The sequence below is a fragment of the Anser anser genome (assembly GCF_964211835.1).
Source record: "Anser anser genome assembly, chromosome: 25".
NCBI lineage: Eukaryota > Metazoa > Chordata > Aves > Anseriformes > Anatidae > Anser > Anser anser.
Genome location: NC_139746.1, coordinates 5740383 through 5752454, shown reverse-complemented (window position 1 = coordinate 5752454; position 12072 = coordinate 5740383). Strand labels below are relative to the sequence as shown.

Sequence of the window (12072 nt, the reverse complement as noted above, 5' to 3'; positions counted from 1 at the left end):
GTACTGAATTTATTTACTTGGTTTTATTTTATTTTATTTTATTTTATTTAGTTAGTTAGTTAGTTAGTTTTGGTGTAGCTTCCCTTTTCTCTTTCAGAGCAGTTCTGACGTTTCTTTTCAGGAGGGGCCATTTCTACACCCTCCGTGTCGCAAGGGCGGGCGGGTGAGCTGGACAGGGTTGCTTATTTTCCTTCAGTTCTTGTTGTGCTTGGATCAGTCAACCTCAGGGACGAGGAAGTGCACAGTACAGCTTGGCTTTTGTAATTCGTAATTTCGTTTGGAAATGTTATCAAAACAAACAGATGCCAGCAGGATGAACGTTAAGACCTGTGCAGAATCTGCTCTGTTAGAAGCGCGTTCAGAGTCGGTTTTGCCTGCCTAAACATTTTGCCAACAGCTCATTAAAATGGATATATTCAAAGGAGACTACCCCCCCCCGATTAGATCGTTCCTGTGATAAGAGTATTAACGAGCATATTTTCCCATAAATAAAATGAACAAGCCCCGAGGGCAGGGAAGGTTATTTAGCCTGCAATGAGTTATGTGCCCTGCTCGTCCTTTTGAGAGTTGCTGGTGAGGGAATCACTTCGCCCCTTTGCTGCAGCTGGGAACAAGCCTGAGAATAGCCTCCGACCAGCAGAATTGGCAACGCAAGCTTTCGTCCAGCTGTATATGTGTGCTGCGTGCTGCTTTATTTCGGGTATAATCCCAGGGGACTTTGTGCTAAGCACAAGGCTGGCCAGAGCTCGCTGGAGCAGTGCTAGCAGCTGGAGCAGTGCTAGCAGCCAGCACAGCCCCTGGGTGACACAGGAGGGGACAGCGAGGGCCAGTCCTGGCCACCAGCCTGGTTATCTGAGCTTCATGCAGCCTTGTGCTTTAGCCCACGAGCTTTCTGTGTTTGAACCAATATTTACTCACGGTGCGTACAGAGATAGCCAGCGATCCCTCCGAGCCAGGGCGGAGCTGCAGCCAACCGCCAGCCAGCTTAGCAGGCTGCTAGCAGCTCGGGTTGTTTGTTTATGGTTTTTTTAAAAAGAACTCCTGAGTTTAAGCCTGTGGAAGGTGGCAGCTTGGCAAGACATCGCCCATGCAGGTAGAGCCCTGACAGTGCACCCGCTGTACCGAGTCCCCAGGCTGTCATTGCACTTGGGAGTCAGAGCAGAGGCTTTCAAATGAAGGCACCTCTATTTCATTACCACAATTTTCCAGTTTTCCTTAAAGGTTTTTATTTATGAAGCCACCCTAGGTACAAATTAACTTACACTGCCTCCTGCTTGACATTAACTTCTGGAGGAAGCTGAGTTCTGCAGGGTCGATGCATCCCTGGCTGGAAGGCGGGATGCGGTGCAGGGAGCGTCGCGATGCCCGGCACCCAGCCTCCCAGATAACCCCACCTTCGGGAGCTCTGTACTCGTGCAACCGTACTTGGATTTGCCACCTCAGCCCAGGGGGCTTCCTGCTACAGAAGCAGGGCAGCCAAACAGCTGAGAATGGGCCAGGCACCTGCGGGAAAGCTCCAGAACATGGCTGTCCTTTCCTCTGCCAAAGCACTCTTCCACCCATTGCTGAGCGCGTACTCGTAACTCCCAATAAATCCAAGGTGCTAGAAGATAAAGCAGTGGCATAAGGAAGGCACGAAACCTGAAAATTACCGTTCTGGTTGGACTAATGACCCAATTTAGGCTGGTTTCCTGCTTACCGTGACTTTTACCAAGTACTTCAGAAGACAATCTGAAAACCTCCTGCTTCAGAAGTGCATGCAAGGAAAGGGAGCAGCTGTGCTTACAGAAAACAAGCTGTCTGTGTGGAGTTGAGAACTATTTCTGAAATTTGGTTTTGGGGTGTTTTAGCTCCTGAGGCTGTGGCTTTTGGTCCTATGGATGCCTAGCCTCCATGGGAATGTTTCTCTCCATCCTCCCTTGCGTCAGTGGGGTAATTTTGGTCTGGCTCCTGTGTACGTCCTTTTAAATGGCATGCAGACTGCGGTGGTCCCCTGCCCTTCTGGTACATCCCCGGATTTCAGTCATGCAGCAGGCAGCTTTCTTAGCGCCCGGTTCCTTGCTGCCGTGGCGTTTCCATGCAATGTGTGTGCTTTGCGCAGACGTCTCCTCGAGCTCAGGCTGTGGCCTGAACGCAGTCCTCTGGGGCAGTCTCAGCCCATCCTCAGACTCACTGAGCTCATTAGGGAGGAAAATGTAATCAGCGCTGTTCTTCAAGGACCGGGACGTGACAGGAAGCAGCGAGAGCCAGCAGGGCAGTGCCACGGCTGCCAGAGCAGCGCACGCAGCGCAACGGCCCCGCAGTTCTGCTGCGTCACATCAGGGCTCCACGGGTGCAGCATGCACACAAAAACTGGCCTGGCACCGACCAGAGCGTGCCTCCAGCAGATCCTGCACCACCCCTGTGACCACCTGTACTGAGACAGCGAAAACAGAATTTGTGTTGTACGTATTTAAGTTGTCAGCGTTACCTCTAAGCAGCCCTCGGGCTCCCTTCGGAGGCTGTAACTTGCATTGTTGTGTCACTGTGGGTGGGGAAGCTGAGGCACGGAGAAAGGACCAACCTTGGGCCATACAGAGGCAAAGCCCCTCCAACCGCAAATCGTTCATAAAATGGACTGGGCTTTTGTTGTTCTGTTTTTTTGTTTTTTTTAGGTCATTTTCAAAAGACGGTTGACCTCGCAGTACCTTCAGAATACGCAAAATGTTCTCTGGAGCCTAAATTATCTGTCCTTATCTTGTCTCAAACCTCATCAATAATCCTCTTTGCTACCTTTAAAAATATTTAGAGGAGATTATTCTTTGGCAGCGATAGTCATGTTTAGTTCTCTTTTATATTACACTGGGCTTTTCTTTCAATGGTTTCCTGATGTCTTGCTGCTTGGTATTGTTAGGTTTATGTATTGCGGTTTTAAGATTTTAAATGGGTTTAGAAATACGCTTGCTTGTGGTAACTGGATGGTTTTTCCCATGAAATATTGTGGAGACAGCTGTGAAATATCAATTTATGCAAAACTATATTTTTTAATTTTAATGTTGACATCGCCACTGCCCTGCACCTCTGAGCGGCTCTGCCTGCCGGTGGCGCAGCTTCTGCCTTTGTCCAGCAGCACCAGGGGGATGGCAACGAGACTCTGGTTACTTGCATCACCACCGCCTGTGTCCCTGGGACTTTTTAAACTCTTTGAATTTTAACTAGAAGGGAATTTACATCTGACATCTGACCCAAGCACTAAATTGAGTTTGATCAGTCAGTGAGGCAAAAAAACTGAATATTTGGGGCAGCAGCTACTTTCCTGAGCCTTGCATGCAAAGCAGTGCAAATTTCATGCTACACAAGGCCTGATTAAGCCCTCAGCATCCCAGTTCAGCCAGCTGGCACCCCAGCATGCCGACCTGCTGGAGGACACATTCACACTCTTTGCCTCAGCCGCTTCTCACAGCCGTTCTGCTGAGACCCTTTTTCCATGACCTCCAGGTATAACAGCTGTGACACATTTGTTTGGAGGAAGCTGCAAGATTAGGAAAAACAAGCTGGTCTTAATTTTCCTTCAAAATAAGCTATTGTTGTAGCTCTCCAAGATCCCTGCTCATTGTAGTACTTTAACAATCTCAAGGCGCACACAATCCAAGGGAAGTCAGCTTATGTAGCTGCTTTGATTTTTCGTCTGGGAAGATTTCAGGAGCTTTTGGCATGGCTTTAAGGGGATGCTGAGCACTGGGACTTCCCCAAGGTGCAAGTTTCAGCCTCCCAGTTTTCCAGACTGAGGCATGGGATGTCTTTGTGGGGCCAGGAGAGACAAGAGACAAATCCCGACCCGCTGTCCACATGTAGACCTGGGATTCCCTTCAAAACGGTGCAGTGCTCCACCCTCTCAGCCTCCAGTGCATCCCCTGCAAGGCTCTTCCACAAGCTGAGCACTCTAAGAGTTGGGAAACACCTTCTTAATCCCACTTGCATTTATTTGCAGCCAGTTTTTACCCAGTTGGTTTCATGCCAACATTGTCCTTATGCTTAAATAAGCATCCCAGCCCTCTCACGGGTGCTTTTATGTGTAGCAATCATACCCCTCAGGCCTTTGTGGGCTGTTTTTTTGTTGTTGTTGTTGTCTTTGGCTAAGCAAACCAAGATCATCTTCTGTAATAGCTTCCTTTTGCCTTGTTTTGCTTATTGTCAAGGAAGAGTCTCAGCCACCCCAAATCTTTGCTGCACAAGCTATGGATGTAAAGCATCAATCCACGGCCGTGCTAAGTGCCATCAGCTCCTAGGCAAAACCCAGCTGTTCATAAATGCATCTGCTGGCTGTTGCAATAGGAAGTGAAAAAGCACATAGAGCAAGGAGCAAAAAGCTTGGCACGCACACCTGGGGGTCCTAAGGGAACCAAGGTGTTGGGGCTTTTGTGCAGGGCTGCTGGAGCTGCAGCACTGGCTCCTGTGATTCTCTGAGTCTTGTCTTTGATGTTCTGCTGAAAGCCCTCTTCAGTGGTCTGGCGAAGGGCCGTAAACCAGCTCTGGGCTGAGCCACTGGCTCAGTAGTACCTGGCTGGCTGGGAGGAGGCTGGCAAAATCTTACTCTGCGCCACAAAAATGTTGCTTAGAGATCTCCCACCAGTCTGGGCCTGAGTCTGCCTAGCTGCCACAATGCCAATCTTTGATGAGGAACTAAGAAAATATTTTTTGGTGAAAACCGGTTGCTTTTCATCTTTCTTCTCACCCAGAGCTAAAGGTAACCTTGACGTGGTTTGCACGCAGCGGGCGCTGCTGCCCTTCAGCCCCGTGTGCTCCCCATGAGCAGCACATTCCCAGGACAGTGGGTGTAGTCAGCATCACTTGGGGAAAAGAAGGAATAAGGCACCAAACGGGGCTCAGAAACAATGCCGGGGCTTGATGTGTAAGAGCAGAGACCTGCCAGCCCCAGCCTTGCTCCCTCCTGTCCCTCAGCTCCTGGAGATGGACATTTCAGAGCTCTTTTGGTTGCAGCCCGTGCAGCGCTGAGGATGCCAAAGCCTCGCTCCATGTTCCTGCAGCCACTCAGCACCAACGCAACACCGGCACCGTCCTCACGTCCCTCCCCAGCACCACAAGAGCTCTTCCCCCAGACCAAACCATCGTGTCGGTGTGCCCAAGCCTCCCCGGCTGACTCAGGCATCCCCGACATACCAAGGGAGCACGGCTGGAGCGAGCCCACGTCACCACGTCCGCGTCCCCCCCGTGCCTCCTCCCCGGCACCCCACACCTCGGCACCGCAGGGTGGAGCAAAGCTGAACCGGTCTCTGCATGCACATCTCCTTTGTCTGGCGTGGAGGAGCAGAAACTGCTGGAGGGAAGCGTTTTAACGACGAAAACCACGCGGGGCTCAATTGTTCCCTGCATCCATGGAAAATTACTCCTGCTCACTCTTCCCTTTGCTTGAGCAGCTCCAAAACACGCTTGGAGGAGGAGGGGAGTGTGTGTACGTGTGGGGTCAGAGCTGTTCCTTTTTTTTTCTCCTGCCTCTAAATGATTTATTCTGAAAGATTCTTGCCTTTGAGTCACTGGGAAAACACACAGCAGTCAGAAAGTGTTTGGGGGCCAGCCATTGAAACGTCACGGTGAGAACAGTACGAAAGGAGCCCCCGGCATCCAACGATGTCGCCCCAGCCCCCAGCACTCTGTCCCCGTCCCATCTGGCACAAGTGGGAACAGATGGGAGAGGTGGCGACGGTGGGCACGGGTCCTGCTGCCCCCTGGGCATTGCCCACTGCTGCCAGCCCCCAGCTCCCCGCCAGCAGCACGGGGCAGGGCAGGGGCACCAGGGGCACTGGGGACAGCAGGGACAGCAGGGACACCAGGGACATGGAGCACCTCCATGACCAGGGCACCTCTCTGCACCTGCACTCGCAGGAGAAGGAAACCTGGGTACAGGGGGCCGTGCCTACCGGTATCGTTCTCTCGGAGTGCTTTATGGCATCATAGCTAACTAAGGCCAATTCTCTAAAATTAGTGTCTGATACACACATTTGATTTCAGTTTGCAAATCCTTCTATGCCTGCCTGTAGTAGGGTTTTGAGGAGTGGCCACGCTGGGGTCCTTTACTCAGGTGCATCAGCATGAGCTGTGTGCTGGCCGGGGGAGCTCTCTGCCCCCCTGTGACCATTTGCCACCCCCACCCACGAGCCCACCCTGCAAGCCCAGGGGCCGCCTGCTCCCTGCCTGCTCTCAGGGCTGCCCGAGGGTCCTCCTGCCTGTTCCCCTTGCAGCTGCTTTTCTGCAGTGCTCCAGCTTCCCTTTTTCACCTCCCTATGCTTTTTCATACCTTTCTCCACCTCTTTCATACCTTTCTTCACCTCTCTATGCTTTTTCATAGCCTGCCTTTTTCTCTGAGTTTCTCACTTGTCTGTCCACCCACATTCTTGCTTCTTTTCCTACTCCCTTGCCTATTTACACCCTCCCTCTGGTCCCAGCTCTGCCCAGCTTTCCTCTCTACCTCTCACTCCCACTCTCATTTTCTTTATGTCCCAACTGCAAAGTCCTCAGGTGTAAGAAAAAAACAAATCCCAGTGCTGGGAGGCTTTGGCTACAGCCAAGGGCCAAGCAGGCTGCCTTCCCTGCTCTCCGCACAGCCCAGCCCATGCCTCCCCTTGCTCCCTGCGGGCCCTCTCCACTGCCTTCCCCGGGGGCCCCTGGTGCTGTGGGGCGCACCCCGGCCCTGCCAGCTGCACTCAGTTGTCTCTTTGCTTTTCTGTCTCCAAGCAGAAAGCATTTCTGCCCCGCACCACGTCGCCGATTGGCTGCTGTTGTCTTCGGAGGAAGCTGCAGGCGTGCACAGAGCAGCATCGCTGCGAGCATGCACAGAAAGCATCATTGCAAGCATGCACAGAGCAGCGTTACTGCAAGTACGCACAGAGCAGTGCTGCTGCAAGCTCTGCTCTGCTCTACCAGGACAGAGGTGGGAGGTTTCTGAGCAGAAACCTGCTGGGAGCTGCCTCTCTGCTGGGTTTGCCCCAGCACCAGGGGACGAGGCCGCAGGTTGTCTGAGCCGTCGCTGCCACTGCCGGCCACAAGCACTCAGCACCCACAGGAGGAAAGGAAGGAGAAGCAGCACTGGCAGTGTGTTGTGAAAGGGACCAAGCTAAACACATGGAAATTAGAGGCTGGGTGTCAGGGGTGATTTCTGACTGGGGGATGTGGCAAGCAGTGGGTCATGTCTGGAGAGGAGGAACAGAAAAAAATCTGTTGTTTGGACACAGAAAGCGGAACTGAAAAAAAGCTCTAGCAGATATCATAGAGGAGTTGGGGTTGGTGGATTATTTCCAAATAATTTCCAATACCAAGAAGGGAGAGGCTGGCAGGCTTGTGGGGAAGGCACTAACTGAGCAATTGCTTGCAAAAGGGACCGGCCTGGGTGCCACACCTCAGCTTTGCTTTTCGATTTGCTTTCTTCTGCTCTGGAAGCTCATTTGTGCACCTGGGAACCTGGTGGGAGCCGTTGTGCTGCGGAGGCGGGCTGGTGTTCACCCCGGCTGGTTGGGGCGGGAGGGTCTGTGGGAAACCTTGGGGTGTGACATGAGCCACCAGAACGTTGTGACAGCTCCTTCTGGTCTCTAGGACCCAAACTCAGGCCTGATGCAAAATCCTCATCCGTGGAGGGAAGGAGGGGAGCTGGGGGCATCTCCGTGTACAACCAGGGAGCATCTGCTGTTGTTGTCCCCTATTTTTCACCACTTTTTCCCCAAGATCTTGGGCTGTTTCAGCTTCCTCTGCACTGCCCAGCCCCGGACGGGACAGCAGGGAGCGATATTTAAAGCGTTTGTGAAACTGCAGCCGAACCTGAGTAGCTCTGCAGTGCCCTCTTCTCCTTTAGTGGTTTTGAATTCCTCGCATCCCTCTTTTCCGTGTAAAAGGAGAGCAGCTCTATTTAGGGACTGGCGATTGCGCTGCTGAGGGTGCCTCCAGCAGCAGGTCTCGGTGGCTCTGAGCTCCCCATTCCCGGCTGGGCTCGTGGCTGCTCAAAAGGCTCCGGGTGGCATCGGGAGCCAGGGCTAGAGCTGAGGTGTGGCACCCAGGCCGGTCCCTTTTGCAAGCAATTGCTCAGTTAGTGCCTTCCCCACAAGCCTGCCAGCCTCTCCCTTCTTGGTATTGGAAATTATTTCCCTCAGAAATCAAGAATCATGAAACTGAGGTCATGGGACCGGTTAGTTACACGAAGGGAAGCAATCCCACAGCATTTTTTCCATATGAATAATGCTGAGAATCCCTTTTTGGGCACACGCTGCGTCTCGTCGTGGGCACGGCCACACCAAGCGGCACGCACAGAGCCCCGGGGGTGAGCGGGAGCCATCCCCTGGCAGGGGGCTGCGGGGGGCGCAGGGCAGTGCAGGTAACGCTATCGCTTTCACTGGAGGTCGACCAGAATTTATGTCTGTGTCACTGGTACGGCAGCCTTGGCCGTTTGACATCTAGGGTTGGGACACGTGTAATTCAAGCCAACAAGGGATTTCATGGGTGTGTAAGACGGGTGACCTTCATGCCTGGAGGCAGAAAGCAGGGAGAAGCAAGAAGAGCAGCTGTAGCAGAGCATAGGCGGTCTTCCCATCCTGCGCTGCCCGTTAGGATGTTCGCTGTTTTCTTGCCTTCGCCTCATTTCGTTTGTCAGTCGCCCTCCCTTTGCACAGCTGTGGAATCCCAAATTGGCAAAAGTTACGTGACTTTACCGCTTATGCCATTTTCTGGCCTGTTTACGTCCCGTAAATTAAGTCAATGATGAGCTTGGCATGGGATCTGGAAGTGTTTCACAGCAGGATCGGTTTCTCCCCTTTAATTAAACATTACAGGTTCCTCGTGAATCATACCTCATGCTGTTAGCCTTTTATGAAAAGCCTTAACATGGTAATTTATGGGAAATCTGTTTTGATGTGAAGGTTTGGGCCCTGCTTCTCACCTCGCGCATGACCCGCAGTGGCTGCTGAGTGCCCGGCAGTGCTGGACACGCACCCAGGCTCAGCCACCAGCGGGACCTGCCCCGGTTCTCGTCTCGCGGCCCCCCCGGACCAGCCCTCCAGGAACCTCCTTTAACCCCTTTCCAAAGCGTTTTTTTCCTGAGCCCCTACCAGGTCCCCTGACGATGAGGTCCAAGCTTCCACCACGTGTCCGTGCAGAAGCTCTCCCTTTGCTGGTTTTCGACCTATTGCTCCTTGCATCCAGGCTCCAGCTTTTGTGCTTTGTGAATTAGAGTAGCCGCTCCCTTTTGCTCTTTTCTGCACCATTCATGCTTTCGTAGATCTCTCAAGTTGTTTTCCTCTGCCATTTCACTCTGTTCAGCCTTTCCTCGTGTGGAAGCTCTGTCGTACGCCCGGTCCGCTCCCGCACCCAGCCCGGCCCTTTTTTGCACATATCTGCATCTTTTCTGACACGAGGTGGCCAGCACTGCTGGCAGCATTCAAAGTGTGGGTGCACGGGGGGATTTCTGCAAACACATCATGGGTTTTTCTAGCGTCATCTCTGCACCATTTGCAGCAATTCCCTAGGATGCCTTTTGGCTGTTATAATCCCTGAGCTGACATTTGCAGTTACATCCACAGCGGCTCTAAGACATCTTTGTGGTGCTGGCTCATTTATAGCCTATTGCATGTGGGTTCCTGGGGGTAGTAGTGCTTTATTTTAAAGAAACCAAGCGTAGGTGATCACCCTGTCACCCCACCCCTCTTTCTAATACCTGTAGAAAGCACTGACCAAGAGCTGCTGAAACGGGAAGGTGGCACAGATGTCACCGGGATGCTCAGGTGCCAGAGGGAGGTGTGGGTGAGAAGGTACGTGTCCGGGCAGGCAGCAGAGCCCCATACCCAGGACCTGCACCAGCAGACACAGTGGGATTTTGCCTTCCCACCAGCTCATGCACAGAAACCGGGACCGGAGGGCCAGGGAGGGACACACAGAAGTGGTGGGGATGGGGACAAGAAACTTCCCGTCTGCTATTCCCACTTGTTAGTCCTATTTATAGGGTGCCTTTCCATGGAGTATCTGGGCTTTTAGTTTTTATTCTTGGAAAATTATTCACTTCTTGGACCTGCCATGGAGCAGTTACTCACCAGCGCTCCTCCCCAGCATGACATTAAAAGAAATTCCCACGGGGCAGCGCAGGACTGCTCACTTCCCTGCGGCCAAACCAGGCTCTGCCCCGCGCTGCGATCTGCCTCATCTTGTCCTGTAATTCCCAGCCTGGCTGTGTTGCTCATTCACCTGCAAAAGTGGTTTGCTGCCTTTGATTTTTCTCTGATGAGATCATTCACCTTTGAGTACAAAACACACCGAGCAGTGTTTTGGCATGGGCTGACTGCTTCTGAAGGCGGACTCTTTCATTCTCTTGCTTATTACGTGCTGGGCCACCACGTCTGTTTCTTGTCCTGCTGACTGTAAAACAGTCCAGTGGTGGTAATGGAGCGGTCTGGGAGCAGTTGGTGCCCCAGCAGGGGACAGCTGCTGCATGTATTAAAGGTGGGAGCTGCAGCTCCCTGCTCAGCGTTCCTATAGCACCCGGCACCGTTTTATGTGGGTGCAGAGGCAGAAAGGATCGGCAGCCCAGTGGAGGCGTGCATTGTCACTTGGCTTTCAGGTGGCATCTTGCACTGCAAGAGACCAAGGGTGGGCCTGGGGAGGTGCTCACCCCACTCTCTGGAGGGACAGAGGTGATCAAAGGGAAGGTGCTGCGTGCTCATCTCACTCTTGCTGTTAAAATCCCTGAATTTCTAGACTAAGACATCAGTCGCGTGGTGGCAGAGACCGGAAGCTGCCCTGGAGGCTGAACTCCGCCGAGTGCATCCTTCCCGGGATGCAGAGGCCCAAGGATGGCAAATGTAGTGCTCGGAGACGGGGACCACTGGTGCCCAGTGCTGCTGCGGCACTTCCTACGGAAAGAAAACCCTCACCATTTCAACTGGCTGATTTGGGAACTAACTTGGGGTTTGAGGAAGAAATTCTTTCAGGCTGTTGTTTGTATTTCACTGGAACAACAAGAACAACAACAACCAAAACCATCAAAAAGACTCAGCTGGGTGTGCTTTCAAGCCTCCCAGCAGGCTGGGCATGCGGGAGTGAGGAGGAGGGGCAGAAGTGATGGAGCAGGGGACAGCAGTTTTTGCACTTCTGACCTGCAGCTGTGTTGCAAGCGCGCATCCTTTAACGGGCTTCATTTGTGGCCCTGAGACACCACTCGAGGGCAGCCACGCTTCAAAGGAAAGTGACTGCCCTGGAAAGGAGGAGGCAAATTCCACCTGCCCTGGTTGCACAGGGCCTCCGGCCCTTGAGCCCTGCTCTCCATCCAGAGCTGGGCCGAACGGGGCAGCTGCTGGGACCGGGGACTCTTTGGAAGTGCTGCTGGGGACCATCCAGCTGGGAAGGGCTCGATGCAGCCGTTCTCCTTGGCTTGGGACCTCGAGGTCCTGCCCCTGCCCAAACCCCCCTCCTGGCTGCTGTGCCTTGGGTTTTCTTCCTGGGATGGAGCCTGCAGCAGGATCCAGGTCCCCACTCCTTTGGTTGGGAAGTGCAACAACGGGCACGGTGTCTCCAGTGGGCTCCTGCTGATTTGAGGAGTCCCTGGCCAAGGGGATGCCGAGCACCTCACTGCTGCGATGGGGCTGTGCGGGAGCTCGTCTCCTGCTGTTCTGCCCACTCACGCGGCTGTGTTGCCGTTTTTTAATCACTCCATCACCACTTTAAATAGCTGTTACTACCGCAGCCCGTGGGCTCCTGACTCACGTCCTCACTGGCTGCGCACCCAGGCAGATTCCGGTGTGCTGCCGTGCCCCGCGTGCCTCTGCTCCTGCCTGCCCCTCCCCGGGGCGCCACGCGGCGCTTGGTGCCTTTCTGCCCAGAAGCACCAGGCCGGCAGGGCAGGAGATCACGGGAACCAGCTCGGTCCGGGCTGAGCTCTGCTCCTGCTATCCAGAAAGCCCCAAAATAAAGCACGGGCTGCTGAAACGGGAGTGACGATGAGGTCGTTTGGCCTCTCCAGGGGAGAAAGGAGAAGGGTCAGTCAGAGTAAACCTTTCTAATCACGCCTCCGTGCTGTGTGGGTGAGAATCAGCACAGAAGCCA

The 12072-nt window shown here is 53.4% G+C and overlaps 1 protein-coding gene and 1 long non-coding RNA gene across 6 annotated transcripts in view; one reads left to right on the top strand and one right to left on the bottom strand.

Annotated features, from left to right (window-relative positions):
* The window catches only part of JSRP1 (junctional sarcoplasmic reticulum protein 1), a 29371-nt gene that overhangs the window by 5897 nt on the left and 11402 nt on the right, over window positions 1-12072 (top strand). The gene's annotated exons all lie outside the window — the stretch shown is intronic.
* LOC310886259 lies at window positions 52-10695 on the bottom strand. Its single transcript, XR_014575256.1, has 2 exons — window positions 5161-10695; window positions 52-1603 (listed from the first exon to the last, which is right to left on the bottom strand). It is a non-coding gene; the product is annotated as an uncharacterized lncRNA (long non-coding RNA).